This window comes from Coregonus clupeaformis, chromosome 34, assembly GCF_020615455.1.
Source record: "Coregonus clupeaformis isolate EN_2021a chromosome 34, ASM2061545v1, whole genome shotgun sequence".
Taxonomy (NCBI): Eukaryota; Metazoa; Chordata; class Actinopteri; order Salmoniformes; family Salmonidae; genus Coregonus; species Coregonus clupeaformis.
The window spans coordinates 30,398,294-30,411,949 of record NC_059225.1 but is presented as its reverse complement, the minus strand read 5'-3'; the positions used below and the strand labels follow the sequence as shown (position 1 = coordinate 30,411,949).

The 13,656-nt window shown below is 44.9% G+C and overlaps 1 protein-coding gene across 1 annotated transcript in view; it reads right to left on the bottom strand.

Moving 5' to 3' along the window:
• LOC121549554 (disks large-associated protein 1-like) overlaps window positions 1–12,928 on the bottom strand; it is a 176,323-nt gene extending 163,395 nt beyond the window's left edge. The window contains exon 1 of the mRNA XM_041861352.2: window positions 12,846–12,928. The gene's annotated coding sequence lies outside the window, so the exon portion shown is untranslated. The remainder of the gene's footprint in view (window positions 1–12,845) is intronic.
• Window positions 12,929–13,656: the final 728 nt, after the last annotated feature.

Here is a 13,656-nt window from a genome sequence, read left to right as displayed (position 1 = left end):
ACATGGAGGTGGAAACATTATGCTTTGGGGTGTTTTTCTGCTAAGGGGACAGGACAACTTCACCGTATCAAAGGGACGATGGACGGGGCCATGTACCATCAAATCTTGGGTGAGAACCTCCTTCCCTCAGCCAGGGCATTGAAAATGGGTCGTGGATGGGTATTCCAGCATGACAATGACCCAAAACACACGGTCAAGGCAACAAAGGAGTGGCTCAAGAAGAAGCACATTAAGGTCCTGGAGTGGCCTAGCCAGTCTCTAGACCTTAATCCCATAGAAAATCTGTGGAGGGAGCTGAAGGTTCGAGTTGCTAAATGTCAGCCTCGAAACCTTAATGACTTGGAGAAGATCTGCAAAGAGGAGTGGGACAAAATCCCTCCTGAGATGTTTGCAAACCTGGTGGCCAACTACAAGAAACGTCTGACCTCTGTGATTGCCAACAAGGGTTTTGCCACCAAGTATTAAGTAATGTCTTGCAGAGGGGTCAAATACTTATTCCTTCATTAAAATGCAAATAAATGTATAACATTTTTGACATGCGTTTTTCTGGATTTTGTTGTTGTTATTCTGTCTCTCACTGTTCAAATAAACATACCATTAAAATTATAGACTGATCATTTCTTTGTCAGTGGGCAAACGTACAAAATCAGCAGGGGATCAAATACTTTTTTCCCTCACTGTATGGAAGCAAGATATCTGCATGTACACCCCAAGACAATTCATAGGCTGTGTACCAAATGGCACACTATTCCCTATATATGTAGTGGACCCTATGGGCTCTGGTCAAAAGGGGTGCATTCGGAAAGTATTCAGACCCTTTCCATTTTTCCACATTTTGTTAAGTTACAGCCTTATTCTAAAATGGATTAAATACATATTTTACTCATCAATCTACACACAATACCCCATAATGACAAAGCGAAAACAGGTTTTTAGAAATTTTGGCAAATGTATTAAAAATACCCTCCGGTATATCCTGTGTCCATTGATCCTCCTTAAGATGTTGATACAACTTAGAGTCCACCTGTGGTAAATTAAATTGATTCGACATGATTTGGAAAGGCACACACCTGTCTATATAAGGTCACACAGTTGACAGTGCATGTCAGAGCAAAAACCAAGCCATGAGTTCGAATGAATTGCCCGTAGAGCTCCGAGACAGGATTGTGTCGAGGCACAGATCTGGGGAAGGGTACCAAAACATTTTTGCAGCATTGAAGGTCCCCAAGAACACAGTGGCCCCCATCATTCTTAAATGGAAGAAGTTTGGAATCACCAAGACTCTTCCTAGAGTGGCTAGACAGAAGCCACTCCTCAGTAAAAGGCAAACAACATTCTCTGGTCTGATGAAACCAAGATTGAACTCTTTGGCCTGAATGCCAAGCCTCACATCTGGAGGAAACCTGGCACCATCCTTACGGTGAAGCATGCTGGTGGCAGCATCATGCTGTGTGGATTTATTTCAGCGGCAGGGACTGGGAGACTAGTCAGGATCGAGGGAAAGATGAACGTAGCAAAGTACAGACAGATTCTTGATGGAAACCTGCTTCAGAGCGCTCAGGACCTCAGACTGGGGCGAATGTTCACCTTCCAATAGGACAACAACCCTAAGCACACAGACAAGACAACGCAGGAGTGGCCTACCCTATGCTTTGGCTTCTTTCTCCCCTCTCTCTCCAGATGAAATCTTGCGACTTGTGAAGGCCGGCCGCCCAACAACCTGCCCGCTTGACCCTATCCCCTCCTCTCTTCTCCAGACTATTTCCAGAGACCTTCTCCCTTACCTCACCTCACTCATCAACTCATCCTTGACCGCTGGCCATGTCCCTTCTGTCTTCAAGAGAGCGAGAGTTGCACCCCTCCTCAAAAAACCTACACTCGATCCCTCCTATGTCAACAACTACAGACCCGTATCCCTTCTTTCTTTTCTCTCCAAAACTCTTGAGCGTGCCGTCTCTAGCCAACTCTCCTGCTATCTCTCTCAGAATGACCTTCTTGATCCAAACCAGTCAGGTTTCAAGACTGGTCATTCAACTGAGACTCCTCTTCTCTGTGTCACGGAGGCTCTCTGCACTGCTAAAGCTAACTCTCTCTCCTCTGCTCTTATCCTTCTAAACCTATGCGCTGCCTTTGATACTGTGAACCATCAGATCCTCCTCTCCACCCTCTCCGAGTTGGGCATCTCCGGCGCTGCTCACTCTTGGATTGCGTCCTACCTGACAGGTAGCTCGTACCAGGTGGCGTAGCGAGAATCTGTCTCCGCACCACGTGCTCTCACCACTGGTGTCCCCCAGGGCTCAGTTCTAGGCCTTCTCCTATTCTCTCTATACACCAAGTCACTTGGCTCTGTCATATCCTCACATGGTCTCTCCTATCATTGCTACGCAGACGACACACAATTAATTTTCTCCTTTCCCCCTTATGTTAACCAGGTGGTGAATCGCATCTCTGCATGTCTGGCAGACATATTAGTGTAGATGTTGGATCACCACCTCAAGCTGAACCTCTGCAAGACGGAGCTGCTCTTCCTCCCGGGGAAGGACTGCCCGCTCCATGATCTCGCCATCACGGTTGACAACTCCATTTTGTCCTCCTCCCAGAGTGCAAAGAACCTTGGCGTGACCCTGGACAACACCCTGTCGTTCTCTGCTAACATCAAAGCGGTGACCCGATCCTGCAGGTTCATGCCCTACAACATTCGCAGAGTACGACCCTACCTTACACAGAAAGCGGCACAGCTCCTAATCCAGGCACTTGTCATCTCCCGTCTGGATTACTGCAACTCGCTGTTGGCAGGCTCCCTGCCTGTGCCATTAAACCCCTACAACTCATCCAGAACGCTGCAGCTCGTCTGGTGTTCAACCTTCCCAAGTTCTCTCATGTCACCCTGCTCCTCCGCACACTCCACTGGCTTCCAGTTGAGGCTCGCATCTACTACAAGAACATGGTGCTTGCCTACGGAGCTGTGAGGGGAACGGCGCCTCCTTACCTTCAGGCTCTGATCAGACCCTACACCCAAACAAGGGCACTACGTTCATCCACCTCTGGCCTGCTAGCTTCCCTACCGCTACAGAAGCACAGTTCCCGCTCAGCCCAGTCAAAGCTATTTGCTGCTCTGGCACCCCAATGGTGGAACAAGCTCCCCCACGACAGCGGAGTCACTGACCATCTTCCGGAGACACTTGAAACCCTACCTCTTTAAGGAATACCTGGAATAGTATAAACCAATCCTTCTACCCCCCCCCCCATAAAAAAAAGAAAAAAAAAAGTGGTTGTCCCACTTGCTATCATAAGTTGAATGCACCAATTTGTAAGTCGCTCTGGATAAGAGCGTCTGGTAAATGATGTAAATGTAATTGTCCTGCTGGAAGGTGAACCTCCATCCCAGTCTCAAATCTCTGGAAGACTAAAACAGGTTTTCCTCAAGATTTTCCCTGTGTTTATTGCCATCCATCATTCCTTTAATTCTGACCAGTTTCCCAGTCCCTGCCGATGAAAAACATCCCCACAGCATGATGCTGCCACCACCATGCTTCACTGTGGGATGGTGTTCTCGGGGTGATGAGCGGTGTTGGGTTTGTGCCAGACATAGCTGTCACGATCGTCAAAAGGAGTGGACCAATGTGCAGCGTGGAATGCGAACGTCTTTTATTATTATTCACCACACGAACAAAAACAACAAAACGATATGTGAAGTCCTTGGGTACATACACAAACCAACACGGAACAAAATCCCACAAAACACAAGTGCCAAATGGCTGCCTAAGTATGGTTCCCAATCAGAGACAACAAGCAACAGCTGATTCACGTTGCCTCTGATTGAGAACCACCCCGGCCAACATAGAAACACATGAACTAGAAACTGAAACAATGAACACAAAACATAGACTCTACACACCCTGGCTCAACATAAAAGAGTCCCTAGAGCCAGGGCGTGACAGTACCCCCCCCAAAGGAGCGGACCGCGACCGCGCCAACATAAACCGAACAGGGGAGGGCCGGGTGGGCATTCCTCCTCGGTGGCGGATCCGGCTCCGGGCGTGACCACCACCCTCTAATAACCCCCCCATAGTGCCCCTGGTCTGGTCTGGCCCCGCTGGCTGGAGCTGGACATCGGTGGAGCGGATTGCTTAGGCACCGGTGTGGAGCAGCTGACCGGTACCTGACCAGGCACCGGTGAAACGGGCACGGGCTGTGCCGGACTGACGACGCGCACCCCTGGCTTGGTGCGGGGAGCAGGATTCGGGCCGGACCGGGCTGGCGATGCGCACCACAGGCTTGGTGCGGGGAGCAGGAATGGGCCGGACCGGGCTGACGACGCGCACCCCTGGCTTGGTGCGGGGAGCAGGAACGGGCCGGGCCGGCCTGACGACGCGCACCACTGACTTGGTGCGGGGAGCAGGAACAGGCCGGGCCGAGCTGGCGACGCGCACCATAGGCTTGGTGCGGGGAGCAGGAACAGGCCGGACCGGGCTGGCGACGCGCACCATTGGCTTGGTGCGAGGGGCAGGAACAGGCCGGACCGGGCTGTGGAGACGGACTGGAGGTCTGGAGCGAAGAGCTGACACAACCCGTCCTGGCTGAATGCCTATCTTAACACACTCTGTGTGAGGCATCAGCACAGGACGTACAGGGCTGTGTACACGTACTGGCACAACAGCACGTGACACTGGCGCAGGATATCCGGGACCGAGGAGGGGTACTGGAGGCCACGAGCGTTGAGCCGGCACACTCCGTCCTGGCTGCATGCCCACCTTAGCACGACACGTGCGTGGTGCTCGCACAGGACGTACCGGACTGTGCCGGACCACTCGCGGCACAGTACGCAGCTCCGCATATCTCGGAACCTGCCCAGTCTCACGCTGCCTAGCCTGAGTACGGGGAGTTGGCTCTGCTCTACCTCTAGGCTCCGCCAACCTCCCTTCCGGCCCCCCAAACCCGGTGGCCTCGTCTCCTAATCCCCAAACTCACCCTGTAGCTGCCTCCAGCAGCCCCGTCGTCCATGCCGTGTGCCCCCCACTAAACATTTATTGGGGTTGCCTCTTGCGTGTCCGACGTCGGCCCGGTTGGCGCCGCTGCTCCTCTCTACGGCGCGCCTCCACCGTCTCCTCCCACGGACGGCGATCCATACCGGCCTGGATCTCCTCCCAAGTCCAGGACCCTTTCCCGTCCAATATCTCCTCCCAAGTCCAGGCTGTCTGCTCCTGGACACGCTGCTTGGTCCTGTTATGGTGGGATCTTCTGTCATGATCGTCAAAAGGAGTGGACCAATGCGCAGCTTGGAATGCGAACATCTTTTATTATTATTCACCACACGAACAAAAACAACAAAACGATACGTGAAGTCCTTGGGTACATACACAAACCAACACGGAACAAGATCCCACAAAACACAAGTGCCAAACGGCTGCCTAAGTATGGTTCCCAATCAGAGACAACAAGCAACAGCTGATTCACGTTGCCTCTGATTGAGAACCACCCCGGCCAACATAGAAACACATGAACTAGAAACTGAAACAATGAACACAAAACATAGACTCTACACACCCTGGCTCAACATAAAAGAGTCCCTAGAGCCAGGGCGTGACAATAGCGTTTTCCTTGATGGCCAAAAAGCTAAATTTTAGTCTCATCTGACCAGAATACCTTCTTCCATATGTTTGGGGAGTCTCCCACATGGCTTTTGGGGAACACCAAACGTGTTTGCTTATTTTTTTCTTTAAGCCACTCTTCCGTAAAGCCCAGCTCTGTGGAGTGTATGGCTTAAAGTGGTCCTCTGAACAGATACTCCAATCTCCGCTGTGGAGCTTTGCAGGTCTTTCACGGTTATCTATGGTCTCTTTGTTGCCTCTCTGATTAATTCCCTTCTTGCCTGGTCCGTGAGTTTTGGTGGGCGGCCCTCTCTTGGCAGCTTTGTTGTGGTGCCATATTCTTTCAATTTTTTAATAATGGATTTAATGGTGCTCCGTGGGATGTTCAAAGTTTCAGATATTTTTTTAGAACCCAACCCTGATCTGTACTTCTCCACAACTTTGTCCCTGACCTGTTTGGAGAGCTCCTTGGTCATCATGGTGCCACTTGCTTGGTGGTGCCCCTTGCTTAGTGGTGTTGCAGACTCTGGGGCCTTTCAGAACAGGCGTATATATACTGAAATCATGTGACAGATCATGTGACACTTAAATAAAGTTCACCTGTGTGCAATCTAACTAATTATGTGACTTCTGAAGGTAATTGGTTGCACCAGATCTTATTTAGGGGCTTCATAGCAAAGGGGTGAATACAGTGGGGAAAAAAGTACTTAGTCAGCCACCAATTGTGCAAGCTCCCACTTAAAAAGATGAGAGAGGCCTGTAATTTTCATCATAGGTACATGTCAACTATGACAGACAAAATGATAAAAAAATTTTTAAAATTAATTTATTTGCAAATTATGGTGGAAAATAAGTATTTGGTCACCTACAAACAAGCAAGATTTCTGGCTCTCACAGACCTGTAACTTCTTTTTTAAGAGGCTCCTCTGTCCTCCACTCGTTACCTGTATTAATGGCACCTGTTTGAACTTGTTATCAGTATAAAAGACACCTGTCCACAACCTCAAACAGTCACACTCCAAACTCCACTATGGCCAATACCAAAGAGCTGTCAAAGGACACCAGAAACAAAATTGTAGACCTGCACCAGGCTGGGAAGACTGAATCTGCAATAGGTAAGCAGCTTGGTTTGAAGAAATCAACTGTGGGAGCAATTATTTGGAAATGGTAGACATACAAGACCACTGATAATCTCCCTCGATCTGGGGCTCCACGCAAGATCTCAACCCGTGGGGTCAAAATGATCACAAGAACGGTGAGCAAAAATCCCAGAACCACACGCGGGGACCTAGTGAATGACCTGCAGAGAGCTGGGACCAAAGTAACAAAGCCTACCATCAGTAACACACTACGCCGCCAGGGACTCAAATCCTGCAGTGCCAGACGTGTCCCCCTGCTTAAGCCAGTACATGTCCAGGCCCGTCTGAAGTTTGCTAGAGTGCATTTGGATGATCCAGAAGAGGATTGGGAGAATATCAAATGGTCAGATGAAACCAAAATATAACTTTTTGGTAAAAACTCAACTCGTCGTGTTTGGAGGACAAAGAATGCTGAGTTGCATCCAAAGAACACCATATCTACTGTGAAGCATGGGGGTGGAAACATCATGCTTTGGGGCTGTTTTTCTGCAAAGGGACCAGGACGACTGATCCGTGTAAAGGAAAGAATGAATGGGGCCATGTATCGTGAGATTTTGAGTGAAAACCTCCTTCCATCAGCAAGGGCATTGAAGATGAAACATGGCTGGGTCTTTCAGCATGACAATGATCCCAAACACACCGCCCGGGCAACGAAGGAGTGGCTTTCGTAAGAAGCATTTCAAGGTCCTGGAGTGGCCTAGCCAGTCTCCAGATCTCAAACCCATAGAAAATCTTTGGAGGGAGTTGAAAGTCTGTGTTGCCCAGTGACAGCCCCAAAACATCACTGCTCTAGAGGAGATCTGCATGGAGGAATGGGCCAAAATACCAGCAACAGTGTGTGAAAACCTTGTGAAGACTTACAGAAAACGTTTGACCTGTGTCATTGCCAACAAAGGGTATATAACAAAGTATTGAGAAACTTTTGTAATTGACCAAATACTTATTTTCCACCATAATTTGCAAATAAATTCATTAAAAATCCTACAATGTGATTTTCTGGATTTTCTTTTCTCATTTTGTCTGTCATAGTTGACGTGTACCTATGATGAAAATTACAGGCCTCTCTCATCTTTTTAAGTGGGAGAACTTGCACAATTGGTGGCTGACTAAATACTTTTTTCCCCCACTGTACATATGCACGCACCACTTTTCTGTTATATATTTTTTAGAATTTTTTGAAACAAGTTATTTTTTTCATTTCACTTCACCAATTTGGACTATTTTGTGTATGTCCATTACATGAAATCCAAATAAAAATCCATTTAAATTACAGGGTGTAATGCAACAAAATAGGAAAAACGCCAAGGGGAATGAATACTTTTGCAAGGAACTGTTTCATCCAATTTCATGAAAAACATGATTTTGATTGTTCATGACCTTTAAATCAGACTGTGTGCAATGACGACGATGATGTGAGGACTAATGATGGGCGGATTGATTCATAACCCACAGTCCCCGTGGTTATATCCGAGTGGTGGTCGGGTTTAGGGTCATGAAATATTGTGTGGAAGATGGAAGGTGGTTGGCGGGTGACGTTGAATAAAGAAAACAATGTATTAAAACTCCATAAATGTATAATTCACGTGCAATTCATATCTATAGGCTACATTCTGGTTTTTCTTTCATTATTTTTAACTGCCGTTAGTACGTAAGCCTAAGCTTTAGGGCCTAACTGTAGATACACCAAATACATGCCAATTACTTTTGGGAACTTGGGCAGAAAAAGTTAACGTCTTTCCACTGATGCAAAAAGGACAATGTCGGAGTTTAATGCAATTAGACAAAAGCTGCGAAATGGAGAGTTGAAAATAAAGAGAAGGGAGGGCCAAAACAGTAGACTAATGTTAGGGAAAGATGTTATGTGTGATGATTGTGAGGCAAATTCGACAGTCACAAAACGGCGACTTCTAATATGGCGCGTCAAGAGAACTGTACTGTTCAGCTGGGTTAAATGGAATATCTGGACACTGACTGTAGGTCTATAACCTCTCACATAGCCTAATATAATATTAACTCCAGCAATATTAAGCAGTTCTTGCAGTAAAATGATCCACCAAATATACATTTTGACTCGGGAACAGGAGTGGATAAATATGATTTATTTCTTTCAGCATCTTGAGAAAATGAATGCGTGGCTAGGGAGCATCTGAAGGTGCTATCTTTATTAGCATCATAAAAGCTGAGAGTATTTCAACCACATCAAATATGCATCTAAGCTGAACTGAAATCTTAATTCCCATCAAACCGGTCAAATCTTTCCCGTTTTGTTTTTGTTATTGTATTTTCTCCTCAGTCCCTAAACATCTTTGCTGCACTAGAGAAGCAGAGATGAAAGATAAAACTTCACCGATGTCGACTAGATTGTAGCATTCATTCTATCGATGTATGACACATTTCTGGTGAGCAAAGGTTTATTTAGTATTCTGGGGCAACATTTAATGACAGAAGAGAAGCTGCATGTATCTAATTATTGACTAACAAAACGTTGACTAACAAATAGCCTACAAAAATGTTGGAAATTATAAGCAGAAACATATCAATACCAGGCAAAACCAATCCTACACCCTCTGTCAAAAAAATATTTCTGCTGTCTCTGACTTTTAGCCTACAGGCATTTTTTATATTTGCGGGTTAGGGTCGGGTGCGGGCCTCAGATTTTCACTTGATCACATATAGTGGGGCGGTTGCAGATGGGTTATTAGCAATTGCGGGCTGGAACGAGTGAACAAACAGCTGACCAGTGCACCACTAGTGTTCAAATTCTTAATGCAGTGGGAACATATCTATTTTAATAGTATTGATGATATATTTGTACTTTAGCCAAATTCATTTGAATTCATATTGTTCTTTTCTATTCTTTTACCCATTCATCCGTTCCGATTTGTCACACATATTCCAACTTTTAATAAATCCTCGTGCTGACAGCCGTTTGCACTGTTTTGCTATGGCTGTATTCATCAATCTAGCAAAAAGGCAATATTTTCAATAATATATGAACATCTACCCAAAACATTATTACTTCTCCCAAAATATCATGACATTAGTGATAGTCAAAATTTGTGACATTTGTGAACGTTTAAATCATAAATGTTGCCATTTATACAGCGGGTCCACCCTATTGACAAGGGGAGATGTGCTGTGAAAAGGACACTTTTTCTTGGTTCTATTGATGTTCTTTGCAGATGTCTCCGACGTAAAAACAAACGTTTTTTACTTCCACACAAAATTACTTCTTTACTTATTTTAGGTTTAAGGAAGTGTGTAGGTCGCATTCTTAAACGTACAGCTGTGAAAGTTATATATTTAGAACCGCCTGCTCGATAGGAATCTAGCGATCTTTGTCGTGAGCGAGTCTACCAGGAGAGCAGCTTTTCTAAGGCCCGCCCCTGTGACGTGACGTGGCAAAGCGCTGATCAAATGGAATGTAATGACACAGCCGGCCACTGGATGAGGCCTGATTTATAAGACAGTGGGAAATGAATAAAATAAGCATTTAATCATATTATCAGTAATTACCAGTAAATCTATTGCACTGTAGTCTTAATAGGTTTTCACTCAAAATAACGGGCTCGGATAAAAAAAAAAAAAAGCAGGATTATTCTGACATAGTCCATCGAAACACAATTGTAACTATATCTGACACTTTAACACTATCAACCAGCTACACAGTACACAACGGTAACTCTCTCCTCCTCCAGAGTCCTGTTGCTAGCCTAATGTTTCATCTGGGTGTCCCAAATAGCACCCTATTCCATTTATAGTGCACTACTTGGGTCTGCACTACCCTGGTCGAAAGTAATGCACTATAAATGGAATAGGGTGCCATTTGGAATGTAGCCAGAGGCTGTTTTAGGTCTGTTCTGGTGGCAGCTATGTCCACTACTCTACCATACTCAACCCCTCTGAACCCACTGAAATCTCCAGCTAGCTACCTAAAAGCTGTTTTAAGCCTCACAGCCAACCCCATAGGATTACAGCATTATCATGCACATCAACTCACACACTCACAGAGTGCTTGAAGTGGACTGAAATAAATTAGATGCTCATTTTGGGTGCCAGTAGTCATCATATTTTTAAGGCAGATTCTATAGAAGGTGCCAGGACTCAAGCGTTAGAACATTTGAGGTGAAGGTACTCTGTCTGTACACTCTTAGAAAAAAGGTGCTAAGTAGAACCATCCAGGGTTATTCGGTTTGTCCCTATAGGGGAACCCTTTTTGGTGCTATGTAGGGTATATGTAGGGTTCTTCAAATAACCCCCTGTATATGGTTCTACCTAGAACTCTCTATGAAGGGTTCTACCAAGAACCATTTTATCATCAAAAGGATCTTCAAAGAACAGTCTACGAAGGGTTCTAGCAAGAACCCTTTTATCTTTGGAGGGTTATTCCTAGAACCCACTATTAACATTTCCACCAGCCTTATTTACCTTTAAAATAAAATTATTTATGACAATGCATTATATATATCATAAGGCCTTTCTTTGTTATACCCTAACATAGTGGTGTTCTGAATCTCCTGGTTTACAGGCCAAGTCAGGCCTGCAAGTCACAATATGCTGCTTGCAAAGTGATGTGTAATTTATTTTGGAATCCAGCCAGCGTAAGGATAGCCAACAAGTGGAATTCTTAATCACCCACAACCTGCATTCAGCCAGGGTAGGGAAGATGCAATACCGAGACTACCTCAATCCTCTAAACTGGAACCACCATCTGAGTAACGGGTACAATAAATCAAATCACTAATAGATTGGATTAGTTTAGAAAACTGAATGTTATTTATCTTTGTGTAGCATAACATTAATCAACCAATCAATGTACATGTAAAAACACAGATATTACAGTAAAATAAACAATTCTGAAAATCTCCCTGCAATAGAGCATGCTGGGAAATATTATATTTGGTTCTATGTAGAACTCTTCTTGCCTTCCAAAGAATCCTTCTTGCCTTCCAAAGAATCATCATAGGACCCTTTCTTCCAAAAACGGTTCTTATGATGTTAAAGGTTCTAGGTAGAACCCTTCTCATCCAAAAAGGGTTCTTCTGATCACCCTATCCCTCCACAAAGAACCCTTTTGGAACCCTTTTTTCTAAGAGCGTAATGGCCCAATTCAAGCACTGGATTCATCCACACACAAATATGTATTTTAGTTTAGTTTATTTGATAATTTAAAACTAGGTACACATACAAAATTATGCACTTGATTAAGAATCATCAAGGATAAACACAAAAAAGTATCCGACTTATTTCCATTGCGGTCCTCTTTCATGATAGCATTTGGCAAATGTGGCAGACTACAACACAGAGTTGAGCACTTAAATGTGACTTTTTTTGTATCTCTTTACAATCTCTCGGAGCATAGCGAGAGTGGGTGTGAGTATGGCTGGCAAAGAGTAAACAAGTTCAGCACTTTTTATCTCCTAACAAACACTTTTCCATCTTTCTTTGGAGTATAAACTCTTATAATCTCGGGTCCAACATCTGTTGTGCCACCAAATATCATTAAATGTTCTGAACCATGTAGAAAAAGGTCATGGCTACTGGAGAGCTGCTGAGACGACAGACACAAAGAGCACATGGCTGATTCAGCCCCAATTTCACTCCTTCCTCCAGTCTCTCTCCCTCTCTCTCATCCATCTCTCCATCACTATCACTCCCTGTCTGACTCCTATCCTTCATTCTTCTCATTCTCTCTCCCTCCATCTCTGCCTGACAGACTCCCACACTCCAATGAGTTTCTGTCCATGCGTGTCATGGCTAATAGACTCTCACTGGGGGTTATGGCAAGGTTGTGGCCATCACATGCAATGTTCTGTCAGAAAGGTCAAAGTTGAATGAAAAAAACATGTGTGTTGGTGTGAATAATGATGACAGTCGGACGCAGCCTGGACAGACCAGATCATGGCTAACATACCAATGGTGTTAACAGAATCAGTGTGACCCAGTCAAAACGTGTATGTACAGAATATATAAGTTGTTAATCGGAAGACAGTATGCTATAAGGTATCAGTACTGCACCCAACCTTCAGATGAGAACGTGCATATGTTCTCTCGCCTGCAAAAATGTGCCCTGGGTATTGCAATAAAGTTATAAAGCAGGTATAAATTAACTCACCCACTTTATTGTCTCCTCTTCCACATCATGACTCACCGGTCCTTAAATCCACACCTGTTGTCCTCCATGCAAGCACAGGTCTTTCCTAAAAACAGAACAGGATAGAGATAAACTATGTTGAAATTTAACCAAGAACCAAACAATTAAATAGGCTTGTTGTAAGGCAAAATGCTCAATGAATATGAAAATAAGAGACTTGACTCTCAAACCAGAAATTCTTGGTTAAAGAGACATTCAATACTGTTACGTGTTCAGCTAAGAAGAGTTTGTTTTGCTGAAAAATCAAAGCTGCACTGTCTCAGTTCTTATCCCAAACACAGTCCTTTGGGAAGCTGTGAGAAATAGCATGAAAGAGGAAGCATGTACCGAATCCGTCCTCCCCCCAAAAACGGAGAAGATAAGAGCAAGCATTTCATTTTAAGCCTATTTGTGCTCCTTGAAATATATTTGCATGTGGGGTGCTGGGGAACTGCGCTTAGTCTCAGACCCTATGCCCTACACTGAAAAAATGGTTCCTAAATGGTTCTTCCTCAGCTGTTAAGGTTCATTGGAGAACTCTTGCCCAATAAAGAACCTTTGAGTTAAGTGTGGGGTTCTTGACATGGCATCTACGGTTCTTCAGAATTCTAAACGTTTCTTGAAATCTATGGAAACCGGCAGATGTGTCCCTTTCATAGCATACAGCAAATTGGCCAGTGTTAGCTGGTGTTGATTTTTCAGAGTAACATTTCTAGTGTTGATTCAAAAGTTTAATTAACACTCAGTGGCGTAAAATAACTCCAGTGTTGGTTTTAATAACCAGAGTTGAACC